Source organism: Convolutriloba macropyga, chromosome 6, assembly GCF_964194025.1.
Source record: "Convolutriloba macropyga chromosome 6, txConMacr16.3, whole genome shotgun sequence".
Taxonomy (NCBI): domain Eukaryota; kingdom Metazoa; phylum Xenacoelomorpha; order Acoela; family Convolutidae; genus Convolutriloba; species Convolutriloba macropyga.
Genome location: NC_134473.1, coordinates 42,145,295 through 42,160,095, shown reverse-complemented (window position 1 = coordinate 42,160,095; position 14,801 = coordinate 42,145,295).

The following is a 14,801-nucleotide window of genomic DNA, read 5'->3' as shown; positions in this document are numbered from 1 at the left end:
TGATCAATTTGGTTATCAGTGTTGGTAAAAATGAATGACGTTTTGCAGTTCTCTATGAAAAAAGAAGAGCATGCATCGTTCAATTTTGTACAAGTATTGCAAATAGGACCATAAGAAACTGTCACCAAGAGCAGTTGACCTCGACTCTGATTTGATGCTTCATGAATTTTAGACTATTTCGCTCTAGTTTTACGAGATTTTGAAATCAACAGAAGTGTTGGTTATTTGAGATTTCGAAACAAAAGTTTGGCAATGAATCTGTTAGCAAATCTTTTAATGACTGAAGCCCTACTTTAGAAAAAAAACTGAATACACTTTGCCACTCAGAAATTGTCTCGGAAATTTCAACCAATAACCATAACAGTGCTTCAAATGATCAAGGAATTAACAACTTCAACGAGACACGCTGTGGTATCAAAAAGATACGTACGCCTGAAGATTTTTTAAAAAGCGGAACAGACATCAATTAGTATAACATTTTGCGTTCAAATTGGTTCCCTAATAACGCGTCGATATACTTTTAGCTTTTCTGACGTCAGACGGTTTTTATAGTTTTTCTACAAGCTTCTCACGAAGTCTGCGTCGCTTTCAATTCAAATTTCGTATACTTTTTCCTCCAAAAATTCCGTAAAACACACTGTCTGTTTTTGTAATCTTTGCTTCAAATTCGTCCGTAAATTTTCAACAGCGTTTATCTTGTTACGACATTTAACAACCGAAATCAAAATTTTTGCGTTTTTTCAAGTAATATTGTCCATTTCTTCGAAAAACTCTAACAATTGCTTCGCTGAAGATGCGCACTCTTGTTTTGTCAGTAAAAACAACAATCTGCCCAAAAAGAGAAAGGCTTTTCAGCATATTGATGCACCCACTTGAACGAAAACATTTGCTTTTCTTCTTCAAACAGAATTTTTTGCAGCATTTCTCGAAAAAACGCCATAGTTTTTGAAATTCGTCTGACTGTACCTCTTGAAATTGTATCGTTGCGAGAGAAAGCTTTGTGAGCTACTCTAATGCGCTACAGTGAGTTTTTGGGATCTTTCAAAACATCGGTTGCTAATTTGTTTTCTGATATTTTTGACAAATTTTGTGGTTTTCCTCTCATTTTTTGGCCTCAAAACTGTTTTCTTCAAGTAAAGTTTGTATGCATACTGTGCATTGGATCTTGTTTTTGAGTTGAGTGGTTTTTGTATTTTTGACCATGGAAATCTGACATCTCGTTGCGTAAAACCTTGGCGAACGGTGAAGGAAGAAAGCGGTTTAAACATCTTTTCTGTTTGAGTTAAAAATTGAGAGTGAAATTTCTCTGAAAACTTCTAAATTTTACACCTTTTTTCACGCGATAGCGCAAGAGATGCTCATGAAGCAGGAATCACGTTTTAACAGCAGAAATCATGATGTAGGTAGCTTTTTGGTACCATACTCTTAAAACTTATTGAAAAGAAATCGTTCGTGAACAGTTTCTTTATAGTCTTTTAATTGGTTTCGAAAATTACAATTTTTCCAGTGTTACAAAATAAACGGGTTTTTGATCAAATTGTGCAGCTGTTATGAACGGTTAATGGCTTTACATTCCTTAAAAATGATGCATAAGTATAGAAGATATCCACAAATTTTGCAAATTCAAAAATCAATTAGTTATCAGTGTTAAAAAATTGAATGACGCTTTGCAATCCTCTTGAAAAAAATGCATTCATCGTTCAATTGTGTAAAAGTATTGCAAATAGGACCATAAGAAACTGTCACCAAAAGCAGTTGACCTCGACTATGATTTGGTCCTTCATCAATTTTATAGTATTTCGTTCTAGTTTTGCGAGATTTTGAAATCAACAGAATTGTAGTTTATTTGAGATTTCGAAACAAAAATTTAGCAATAAATCAAATCTGTCATTGACTGAAGGCCTACTAACTTTAGAAAAAAAACTGAATGCACTTTGTCACTCAGGAATTGTTTAGAAATTTTCAATCAGCAACAATTACAGTCCTTCAATTATCGCGGAGTTAACAGTTTCAACGAGATAAACCAGGTCGAGGTGGCCAGACCGAATTGAACTCTGATCAGACCATCTTCGAGCGTACACATGTTCTCGGTGCGCTCGAATTACATGGTCTGGAAAAGGCGTCGAGCGCTTTTTTGTCTGGACAATGGTCTGGAACTTGCCGGATCAGAGGCCACTTTGGTCTGGGACGGTCAGATCAGAGGCAGTTTCGAGCGCACACAAGTCTGATCAGAGGCCTATTGGAGCAGACACTAGTCAGACCAGAGACAAAGTCGAGCAAATTTTTTCTTTCAAGTTTTTTTTTATTGACATTAGTTGTCTATGTTAAGAGTCAACAAGAAAGCAGCATTCTGATCAGAATTCCATCTGAAAATCTGATGGGTTTGATCAGAACCAATGGGTTCAGCTGATAGCAACTGCCGGTCCCCTCAAGAAAAGATTTCGAATCAAAGTAGATCAGGAAAGTTTTTATGCAAAGCTGTCTCAGTTCATTTATTCAGTAAAAAACATAAATAAATGGCATCCTCAATAAATTTTTTGAGAACTTTTTTCGTTTTTTTTAGCAATACTTTTAGAATTGGTTTTTCGTTAGTTGAATACAAGATTGATAACATCGATTTTGATGAAGTGAATATATTATAAAGATATTGAGAGATTTGTTCATGTTCAAAATCATTCTCTGATCAGACTATTTGGAACGCACTTTAGTCTAAACAGAGGCAACTTCGAGCGCACTTTTGTCTGATCAGAGGTGATTTCGAGCGCACTTCAGTCTGATCATAGGCAATTTTGAGCGCACTTCAGTCTGATCAGAGGCTATATCGAGCGCACACTAGTCTGATCAGGGTATGACTTTAGAGCGCACAATAGTCTGATCAGAGGAGTTTTTCGAGCGCACTTTAGGCGCGCACGGAGCTTCAAGCGCACTTTAGTCTAATCAGAGGATACTTCAGTCTGGGTCGGTCTGATCAGAGATCGCTTTTGTCTGGGACGGTCTGATTAGAAGCCATTTTGGTCTGGACCTCAACCTGGGAATTGTTCAATTGGAGCAAGGTAAAAAACCGGGTGGTTGTAAAGCTAGAGAACCAGGCTCTGAAGGTCGGGTTCCGCTGAGATTCTGAAGCAGCCGCACCAGTAGCGGCAATTGCTCAACTCGACTGGGACTATTGAACTATATTTTTGAACTATAGAATGATATCATTCTAACAATATGCCGCTTGTATGTAGACGCGCGTATGTAAATTGTGAATTGGCTGTATTAAAATTTGATCTAACTGTTGTTATATTAATCTTAATTTTTGTCCAGGTGACCTTGGCTCTATCAATCAATTGCGCTGTTTATGGAGTTTTCCGACTGGTTCAATTTGGATTATTTATCACAGCTAACCTTATGGCAACTCCAGATGGCGTTAGGAGTCAGATGCAGAGGAATTTTACGGGAACCGGTTTTGTGTTTGGAGCCCTGGCTGTAATGTTCCAGGGTCCAATATTCCTCACTATGGACACTATGCGAAAAGCATTTAAAAAAACTCTTCATATTGGATAACTTTGTATTAATCAAATGCTGTAAGTTTATATTATTGCTGCGCATTAACCTGAATTAAAAATTTCCCCTTTTTTTTAAATTAAAACAGAGCAAACGACCGTGAGCGTACAAGCTCCGAAGTCGCGCCTATTCGAAGAAAGCATACGAGCCATTAAAACCCTTTAATGATGGGCCAACTTTTCAAATAGAAAACCAAAGTTTGTTTTAAACTGTATCGGACGGCCTCTGAAAATTTTGCTTGGCAATTAATATGTATTAATAGTATGGCATCTAAAAAACGGATATGAGTTATTCTTAGGCTGATTTACATAACAAATTTTTCCGTTTAGCTTTTGCCTTTGTTCCTGTTGGTATAAAATTTTTGTAGTTTATTTGCACAATTGTATATGCATCATTGATTGCACTTTTAATTGCCAGATCTACTAACGTTTGCAAGGTGGTGGTCACTTCATTTTTACAGAAACGCATGTTTGGCAAATTGACTACGAGAATATCTTTTTGTAAAAAAAAACACAAATGCTATTCATAACCACAAAAAGCTGGATTTCTTTGTCAAGCGAAATACTTAATGAAACAAGGAGGCTCGATGATGCGCGTTTGCACTCATTCGCATTTTTGGCATAAATGTCTACCAAATGAGGATAGAAAAACCCCAAAATTCAATTTTTTTCAAAAAACTGTTTATGAACAAAAAGATTGCTACCAACACAAAAAACTCACTGGAGTGAAAAATGCCGCATTAGATTGATGAGATCAGCCCTTATTAAGAAAACAAGTCACGACAAAGAGCAAAATCAGACAACAATAACAACAAACATTGAATACATCCAAAACTTTTTTGTCCATTTCAAAAAAAATAGCAAGGTCAAAATAGCGTCATATAAAACTGAAAGTAAACAAAATAACCTGTAATTCACTCCAAAAGATATGGGACCACTCCATAGCAAAGCTCAGCAACAATTAGACAAAAAATTGTAAAGTTGAAAGCATGGCTCATTTTTTTTAAAAACATTTAATTTCAAAGTAATAAAAACCATTTGATAACAATTGAAAACATCCAACATTTTTTTGATTATATAAGCCTCTATAGGAGGGCATTAGGACCTTTCATTATTCAATTTTGCATGCGCTCACAATAAGAACGACAAAGAGAGACAACAAACAAAAAATCATTTAAAACTTGCAAGAAAACGCTATCGAAGCCGTAAAGCCACTTTTTGCCCCTCAAAATATAATCAATTGAGCCCTACTTGATCGCCAAAAATGTAGCATTCGGCCTTTAATTAATGAGAATAGATAACAAGTAGTCAACAAAGGAGATAAAAGGGCACAATTAAGTAACAGATATTTTTCAGAACAAATATTTTCAAAGACAGGAAGACCGTTAGCTACAAAACGAAATTATTAAATAGGTTTGGTTTTTTTGTCCAAAAGACGGACTGGAGACTTGGAATTACTCAGAATATGTCCTGCGTCTACTCGTGAACCATCAAATATGGACCAAAATCAAATATTAGTTAACTTTTTTTGCGAAAAACCTGTGTCAGTAAATTCATAACGAATTCGTTAAAAACATTAGATTTTGTACATTTTCACCACCTCCGACAACAATATCGTCATTTGTGATCTGTAATTAACGGGACTAGTTAACAGATGGACAAAATTTCGAAGTTAAAAGGCTTTTTTCGTTGAGAACAACTGTTTTCAAAGTCATGAAAACCATCAGCTATCTACTCAAATCAGAATATAGGCTCATTTTTTCTCCATAAAAAGCCACTGACATCTGTCTTTTCATAAAACTGAAAAGACAAAGTAAAAACGACAGCTAAAGATAAATGTGAAAAAAATCATTTAAATTCTCCAGGAACTGGGTGTCGAAGCCGTTAAAATCATGATATACGCCTTTAACGACTTTTATGTGTCCAGTTATGCTTTATTTTGAACGCCAAACAAGTAATGTGTGAACTTTAAATAATGTAAATAATGTAAATAATGATGTAACAAAACGAGAAAAAAAAACGTGAAAAAAGGGCCGATGCCTAAAAATAAAAAAGTGTGAAATCTAGTAGTATCAAAACAAGAAAACCATAACTTAACCGTATAACCGCAAATAAAAATCAATTTATTTCCGGTAGAAAGAAGAGGAATGCAGGGCATTCTATCTTTGCTGGCACTAAGCAACAATTTGACCAAAGTAAGAGAAAAATAGTGGCAAATTTCGATAAGCCAAAGTTTATTTAAAAATCAAACATTTTTAAAAGTAAAACGACCATAATCTCAGAGTAACAATACCAGATGCAATAATTAGGATTTTTCTAGGAAGCTAATTGGGCCTATCAACAGTGAGCTTTGATTTGATTTGTTCTGTCTTTAGCTAGCATAAAAAAGATCAATTTTTTTTTCTAAAAAAGAACGATTGACTACAATCGGAATTATTTTCTGAATTTAACAGTCCAAGATTAAACCAAACCAACCTTGCTGTAGCTGTTTGACCTTTACTAACACTCGATTGTTTGAAATGTTCGAGATCTAGATAATTTTACAGTAAACCTCAAAAATAATAGATCCATTTTTGATAATCATAGAGTAAATTTAGCAGAAAACGGTAAAATTTAATTCCAGAATACTCTCAAAAGAAATGGAAGTATGACTAACTACTTTTGTAGGTTAAAAGGATTGTGCTAGTTGTTTTTAGGTGTTTATCCGGCAACTTTAATCAAAGTGGACTATAAAGATTATTTAGGGCTACTTTTTATGAAAAAAAGGCTGAACTTTGAAATAATCACCCAAAAAAAAATCAAAAAGTCAACGATACTATTTTGTTATTTAAAACAAAGTCAACAGTACTATTGTTAGCAATTTCTACATATTTTTGCAAAATTGACAAAAATGTGAATAAAATGCACGCAAATCGGTCTAATATTCACAAAATTTTCAGCCACGATAGCTCGCATTAGAAAACAAAATTCAAAATAGTCGTTTCAATTCCATATTCTACGCTGGATGGGCTTTTTAAATACCACTTACAACTCTCTAAGGTGATTAAAAATATTTTGTAAAAATTGACTGAACAAAAAACCCATTCGAGTATATAGTTCCTCCCCCCTCAAGAGGGGTTGGAACAAAAAGGATCCGGTAAAAAGCACTCAACAATCCAAAATGCACAAGAATTTAATGTTGTGTTTTGTTTATTTGAAACTTTTTCAACTGAGAATTAACAAAAGCGATAAATTTTCTTAAAATTTTTTTGTACCCTTTGCTTCAGATTTCTTATGATTTTCCAAGTTCCAAATAAGTTTTTCGTAAAAAATTGTTGCTTAAGAATTATTTGAATTTCTAAACGCAACGCTGTTAAAATCTCGTGAACGGCAAACCGCATTCAAAACGCAAAAAAAATTGTATTGTAATCAATGCACCATTATTTTTTCGCCGACAAACAGTTATCGTTAGCAGTTAACTTTTGAAATCTAACAAGATTTGATGAAGTATGTTATTTCAAGCTGAATAAGATTTTTTTTTAAAAATTTAAAAGATAACCGCTCTGTTCTGTATTTTAAAGACATAGCAATTTTCTGCTAAGTTAATACGAATCCCCTGAAGATACATGAAACGCATCTAATTCATAGAAGAAAAAACAGCCTCTGTATAACGTTTACTTATGCGGTTATCCCTGATCTTTTACTAACTAACATAGCCAAATTATATCGTAATTGGTTTTCACATAGTCTTGAAATTAGAGGCTTAGGGATTTAAGTGAAATGTTTTGTTTCCTGGTTACAATCTTTAAAGAAAGAGAAGATCGTAAAAATTGCCCCTTGCAGAAGAATACGATAATCTGACATCATAACAAAATCATTCCTTTCGTAATCGACAACAGTGGTAGATATATATATATATATATATATATATATATATATATATATATATATATATATATATTTATATACCTTAAAGAACATTCATCAAAAATTTCATTCTATCAAACTGATATTATTTTAGGTTTCCCTGATGATCACGTATAGTTGGGAAAATTTCTCTGCACAAATATTCTGCTCATCGAAACAACGCCTAATAATTGAAGAGCTTTTATGGTCGGTAGGTTACCATTATGGAGTTTTTCATGGCTGTCCAGAAATTGGTGGAGGAGAAAATCAGCGCTGAATCAGTGTTCAGGCATTCCGCTTTTAGGATGACCATTACTCTGTTTAGATCACAATTTACACTGGCAGTCTTGATTTCTGAGTAAAACTTACTGTACGAAAAATAAAATGTTGAGCCTAAATGTAAAGCCGCAAACAAAGTTTCATTTATATGCGATTCGAAATTCCGCGTGGGTACATGTATTTTCTAATTTGAATAGCAAGACGTAGCCACTAAGATAAATGGCCTTTAGGGTAATTGTCTACAAACCAGTTTATGTATATAAATAGTGGGTATACTACTTTAGTAATCACCGGCTTTAAACTGCAAAAAGTAGACATTATTTCGCTCAGACTTGAATTTCGGGTACGAGTAGTTTTCAGATTATACAGGATAAACTAGGCCTGGGCGAACTCTATGACTTCAATATAAACATAATGAAAAAAAACTGCACATAATAAAACTTAAATCATTGTGGAGATGTAATGTCCAGAACTGAATTAAGTTTTAACTCTAGAAATGTGCTGGACCAGCGCTGAAATCCTCTAAGACTCAAGTCTGGGTGGTAGCTTTCCATTATGGTCTCCAGTAAGAATGGTAAATTACAATTATGTCCATTTTAAAGATTGGTAATTTGAAAGATTTTGATTTTCAAAAAGGCGGGCAGCGTTGTTACAACTTGGTAACTATGTTGCCGATTTTTGGCAGAGCATAATGAAATTCTGCATTTTTCTGTTCAAAATTCATGGGAACATTATGTACGAGTGTTTGTGCCAAAAATTATTCTAGTATCTACAGATTAGCAAACTCTTAAATCTACAAAAACTTGAAACCTGGCAGATTTCTTATGTTACAAGCAAAACAAAAAAAAATGTGACTTCGAAACAATTTGGTTTTGAGAGACGCAAAAAGCTTCGAAGTGAAACCATATTTGGTATCAAAAGTTAATTAAAAAATTAATTGGCACATTTACGGTCGATTTTGTGTCTACGAAGTTAAAATGCAATTAAACGCATTCCTGTTGTTAGTTGTTGCAATTTTGTAACCCCAAGACGATCCTAGCATATTTTCTAAGGTATTTTATTGTAAGCAGGTTTGTAACCGTAAAAGTGATACATAGGTAGATTTTCAAAATTGCTTGCGCAAGAATAGTTCTGGGAAGTTACAAGTTGCCCTTTGACTGTTACTTAGCCAAACTAAAAATTTTCTTGACCGCTGTGTCCTTAATAAAGTTTCCATATCTGGCAATATATGAGTAAGAAATTTTTTTAATTGCAGTCAACCCAGAATGGGCTTTTGGTGTCTAGCAAGAAAAGTTTTTCAGGGAACAATTTTACTTCAGTAACATTTGGAAAGAAAATTATTTGCAGCACTTCTGTCTCATGTGACTGTTTTTGTGACCTTTTGTCGTGTTCATTAAAAAGCTGTGAGCTGCTGTACCGGATAAGTCATGTTCCAGTTTTGTTCCAGTTTCTTTCGCAGGCAGGGGTGGAGAGTTGCTAATCTATATATTTACTGGAGTTCTTTTGTTAAGACTTCTGCTTTAGAACAAAATTGATCTTAAAAGAAAAATGAAGCGCCAAAAACTTTAAATTTAATTTCTGGTGGTTTTGTTTAATTTCAGACTCATTTTCATTATTAATTCACAAGACATCCTTTAGTACGTACTTGAGTAGGCAACTGCTGGAAAATTAAATTAATCAAAGGGAAAATTATTCCATAAATTCAAAGAATTTAGTGCAATATTTTCATTTCAGAAGTTAACTGAAAAAAAATTTCCTTAGCAATTTATAGCAGCGGTTCATTAAGCTCGTAATCCAGTCTGCTGGTTCAAAGAGACCGTGTGCGAGAGAGAAAATTTTGTATTGAACCTGAAAACTCTGTAGTAAAACCCTGTATTGCTAAACATTCATCTATTCCGACCAAATTTGTGACTGCATACCCACTTACATTTTAGCAAATGAACTATATTGTATATCTGCTCTCTTAAACAAGGGAAATTTGGTAAGCTATATATTGAAATTTTTAATTAAAATTTTCTGGAAAAAAAATCTCCTGTAATTGTTCATTCGTTCTTTTGTAAAAATGAGGTTCATTATCGTAAGTGCATCCCATTGGGTAATATCCATGTTAAAAAACATTTTCAGTCGCTCAATTGCTTTTGTTGTTTTTTAAAATCGTTTAGAAGCACCCAAGCTAAGACAATCTCGATTACTATTTGCATTTAGAAAAACAAATGATCATTTTGCAATGAATTTTGAAAAGATGTCAAATACTCACTATGATACCAAAAAACTGCGTATACCCGATATTCAAGCACAAGCTTGATTTCCTTATTTGTTATGATTGATGTATTCTGATTCAATTTGATTTGTAAAATTTGTGAGTTCTGTATATTACCCACTTTTGCAACCTAGCAATTCATTGTAATCTGGAAGTCTCTTGTGAATAAGTAGTAAACATTGATGACAACTAACACATTAAAAGTGAAAAATCTTCTGACTGAAAAAAATAACAGCATCAGTTTAAAGCTTTAACATTTTTCTCATTCTTGATAATCCCCTGACTCTAAATGTTTGCTATTTTTGAAACCCTTTTTATTATAAAAACAGCCGACAGTCATAGACGATAACGAACAAGATTTAGACTGGAAAACATGAAGAGAAAATTGATAATAGTTAAAAATCCAAAAACGAGAAGAAATTTTTCATTTTTTTTCACGAAGAACAAAATAAACAAAATAGCAAGGTTGTTCATACGAAGTAACGTTAAAAAATTGTTTCATTTAAAAATAGCTACCTAAGATCATGTTAAAACACTTAGTAACTTATACAAAAAAAAACGTTGTCCGTGAGCCTAATATCTGCAAAATAAAAATTGCTCGTTTTTTTTCGAGGAGTAACAATCCAACTTTCCAACGCAGATTACCTTTTCAAAACAAATTTAGTTATTCAGAATGCGTATGCATTGTTTTCAGTCATCGAATAAATAGTGTTCAATCATATACACAGATTAAAGAAAGAAAAACATAAAAGAATAGTCAAAATTTGTTTTTGTCGTAGTTCATTATCGATTTTATCGAAAATTGCAAATTTTCAAATAACAAAAAATGTAAATAAAACGGTGCGGTCAAACTTCAAAATTTTCCAGGGAGCACGTTAAAACAAACAAAAACTCGGATTTTTGTTTGTTTCCTCAGCTGTTGGATCAAAGAAGAAGCAATGAATACTGTTACGCGTGTCCTTTGAAAATGCTGTTGATAATTTTACTTTTTAAAAAGACTAATCAAAGTTCAACAAAAGCTGCAATTGAAATATTGATTGACCACACAAGAACAAAATACAAAATTGTTGCAACAAGCGCCCTTAAAAAATGCCAAACGTCAACAATGAGAGAAGGGAGCTTCAACAACATCAAGTGCACTGGAGAGAATCTGAATGGAAAACCCATGTCAATTTTCTTAAGGCAAGTTCTACAGGAGAAGTTGGAAACATGCTCTGCGACAGTGCTTTCGAATAAAACCTCACACCAAAAGACTTAAATGAAAAATGGAGAGATCAGCAGAATATATTCTAGTTATATTGCAGGGGAAAGAATACAAAAAAGAAAGTTAAAAAGCAGATACTACAGATTTTAACAGTTATTTATCAGACCGTCAAAGAAGAGGAGAACCGCAACAAATTTTGGAAACGAAAATAACGTGTCGGCTAATAGTCTAATTCACAAACTAACAACAAACCTTTTGCTATCGACGGAAAACATACAATTCAGGAAAGCAATGCCAATGACTACCTGGTTTTTGAGAAACAAAAATACAACAACAGCAAGAACACGGTTGCAGCAAACTGCAATAAGGAACAGAGGATGATGATGACACAGAACAAACCAAACAAGTGATAAACAGCAAGCCAGTAACGAAAAATTCATTGCAAACTATAAAATTGAATTTCCTGTAGAGCCAATGAAGCCAAAAACAGATTTAGAGAATTTCAAAATCCATCTTTGGTCACCGATTTTTCCAATTGCATGGAAGCAGCGCAAACAAAAAGCAGCACCAATGCTGACTCAACAAAATGACTCGACAAAATTCCAACTCGACAAGGTGATGGCTCGAAAATTCAACACATCAAACTTGCAGACCAGGTCTTATACACTCGATAGAAAGAAACAACAAAGAAATCAACCAGTTGATAGTATTGAATCTGATACCGTTTCAAATTAGAAAAAAAATGCTTAAAATCGGGATCGACGTAACACACAAAAAACACTGAGTCATCCTTGAAAAACTCAAATTGGCAAATGTTTAATCCCTACAAAAACAAACAACAATCATTTAATTTCAGGATCGTTCTCAGCAGAAATCGAAAGAAAACAGACTACGACAGTAAAGGTTAGCGATCTACAGATGGCGAAACAGATGATCCATCCTCAAGTAACCGATGACAAAATCAGCTTACAAAACAAGGCAATAATTTACGAAGTAATACCTAGAAGACAATGAACTAGAAACAAAGAAGGAAGAATATACAATGTTCCTGAAATAAACGTCAGTCAAACAATCATTGTGGAGATGTAATGTCCAGAAATGAATTAAGTTTTAACTCTAGAAATGTGTTGGACCAGCGCTGAAATCCTCTAAGACTCAAGTCTGGGTGGTAGCTTTCCATTATGGTCTCCAGTAAGAATGGTAAATTACAATTATGTCCATTTTAAAGATTGGTAATTTGAAAGATTTTGATATTCAAAAAGGCGGGCAGCGTTGTTACAACTTGTTAACTAGGTTGCCAATTTTTGGCAAAGCATAATGAAATTCTGCATTTTTCTGTTCAAAATTCATGGGAACATTATGTACGAGTGTTTGTGCCAAAAATTATTCTAGTATCTACAGATTAGCAAACTCTTAAATCTACAAAAACTTGAAACCTGGCAGATTTCTTATGTTACAAGCAAAACAAAAAAAATGTGACTTCGAAACAATTTGGTTTTGAGAGACGCAAAAAGCTTCGAAGTGAAACCATATTTGGTATCAAAAGTTAATTAAAAAATTAGTTGGCACATTTACGGTCGATTTTGTGTCTACGAAGTTAAAATGCAATTAAACGCATTCCTGTTGTTAGTTGTTGCAATTTTGTAACCCCAAGACGATCCTAGCATATTTTCTAAGGTATTTTATTGTAAGCAGGTTTGTAACCGTAAAAGTGATACATAGGTAGATTTTCAAAATTGCTTGCGCAAGAATAGTTCTGGGAAGTTACAAGTTGCCCTTTGACTGTTACTTAGCCAAATTAAAAATTTTCTTGACCGCTGTGTCCTTAATAAAGTTTCCATATCTGGCGTTATATGATTAAGAAATTTTTTTAATTGCAGTCAACCCAGAATGGGCTTTTGGTGTCTAGCAAGAAAAGTTTTTCAGGGAACAATTTTACTTCAGTAACATTTGGAAAGAAAATTATTTGCAGCACTTCTGTCTCATGTGACTGTTTTTGTGACCTTTTGTCGTGTTCATTAAAAAGCTGTGAGCTGCTGTACCGGATAAGTCATGTTCCAGTTTTGTTCCAGTTTCTTTCGCAGGCAGGGGTGGAGAGTTGCTAATCTATATATTTACTGGAGTTCTTTTGTTAAGACTTCTGCTTTAGAACAAAATTGATCTTAAAAGAAAAATGAAGCGCCAAAAACTTTAAATTTAATTTCTGGTGGTTTTGTTTAATTTCAGACTCATTTTCATTATTAATTCACAAGACATCCTTTAGTACGTACTTGAGTAGGCAACTGCTGGAAAATTAAATTAATCAAAGGGAAAATTATTCCATAAATTCAAAGAATTTAGTGCAATATTTTCATTTCAGAAGTTAACTGAAAAAAAATTTCCTTAGCAATTTATAGCAGCGGTTCATTAAGCTCGTAATCCAGTCTGCTGGTTCAAAGAGACCGTGTGCGAGAGAGAATATTTTGTTTTGAACCTGAAAACTCTGTAGTAAAACCCTGTATTGCTGAACATTCATCTATTCCGACCAAGTTCGTGACTGCATACCCACTTACATTTTAGCAAATGAACTATATTGTACATCTGCTCTCTTAATCAAGGGAAATTTGGTGAGCTATATATTGAAATTTTTAATTAAAATTTTCCGGAAAAAAATCTCCTGTAATTGTTCATTCGTTCTTTTGTAAAAATGAGGTTCATTATCCTACGTGCATCCCATTGGGTAATATCCATGATAAAAAACATTCTCAGTCGCTCAATTGCTTTTGTTGTTTTTTTAAAATTGTTCAGAAGCACCCAAGCTAAGACAATCTCGATTACTATTTGCATTTAGAAAAACAAATGATCATGTTGCAATGAATTTTGAAAAGATGTCAAATACTCACTATGATACCAAAAAACTGCGTATACCCGATATTCAAGCACAAGCTTGATTTCCCTATTTGTTATGATTGATGTATTCTGATTCAATTTGATTTGTAAAATTTGTGAGTTCTGTATATTACCCACTTTTGCAACCTAGCAATTCATTGTAATCTGGAAGTCTCTTGTGAATAAGTAGTAAACCTTGGGGACAACTAACACATTAAAAGCGAAAAATCTTCTGACTGAAAAAAATAACAGCATCAGTTTAAAGCTTTAACATTTTTCTCATTCTTGATAATCCCCTGACTCTAAATGTTTGCTATTTTTGAAACCCTTTTTATTATAAAAACAGCCGACAGTCATAGACGATAACGAACAAGATTTAGACTGGAAAACATGAAGAGAAAATTGATAATAGTTAAAAATCCAAAAACGAGAAGAAATTTTTCATTTTTTTTTCACGAAGAACAAAATAAACAAAATAGCAAGGTTGTTCATACGAAGTAACGTTAAAAAATTGTTTCATTTAAAAATAGCTACCTAAGATCATGTTAAAACACTTAGTAACTTATACAAAAAAAAACGTTGTCCGTGAGCCTAATATCTGCAAAATAAAAATTGCTCGTTTTTTTTCGAGGAGTAACAATCCAACTTTCCAACGCAGATTACCTTTTCAAAACAAATTTAGTTATTCAGAATGCGTATGCATTGTTTTCAGTCATCGAATAAATAGTGTTCATTCATATACACAGATTAAAGACAGAAA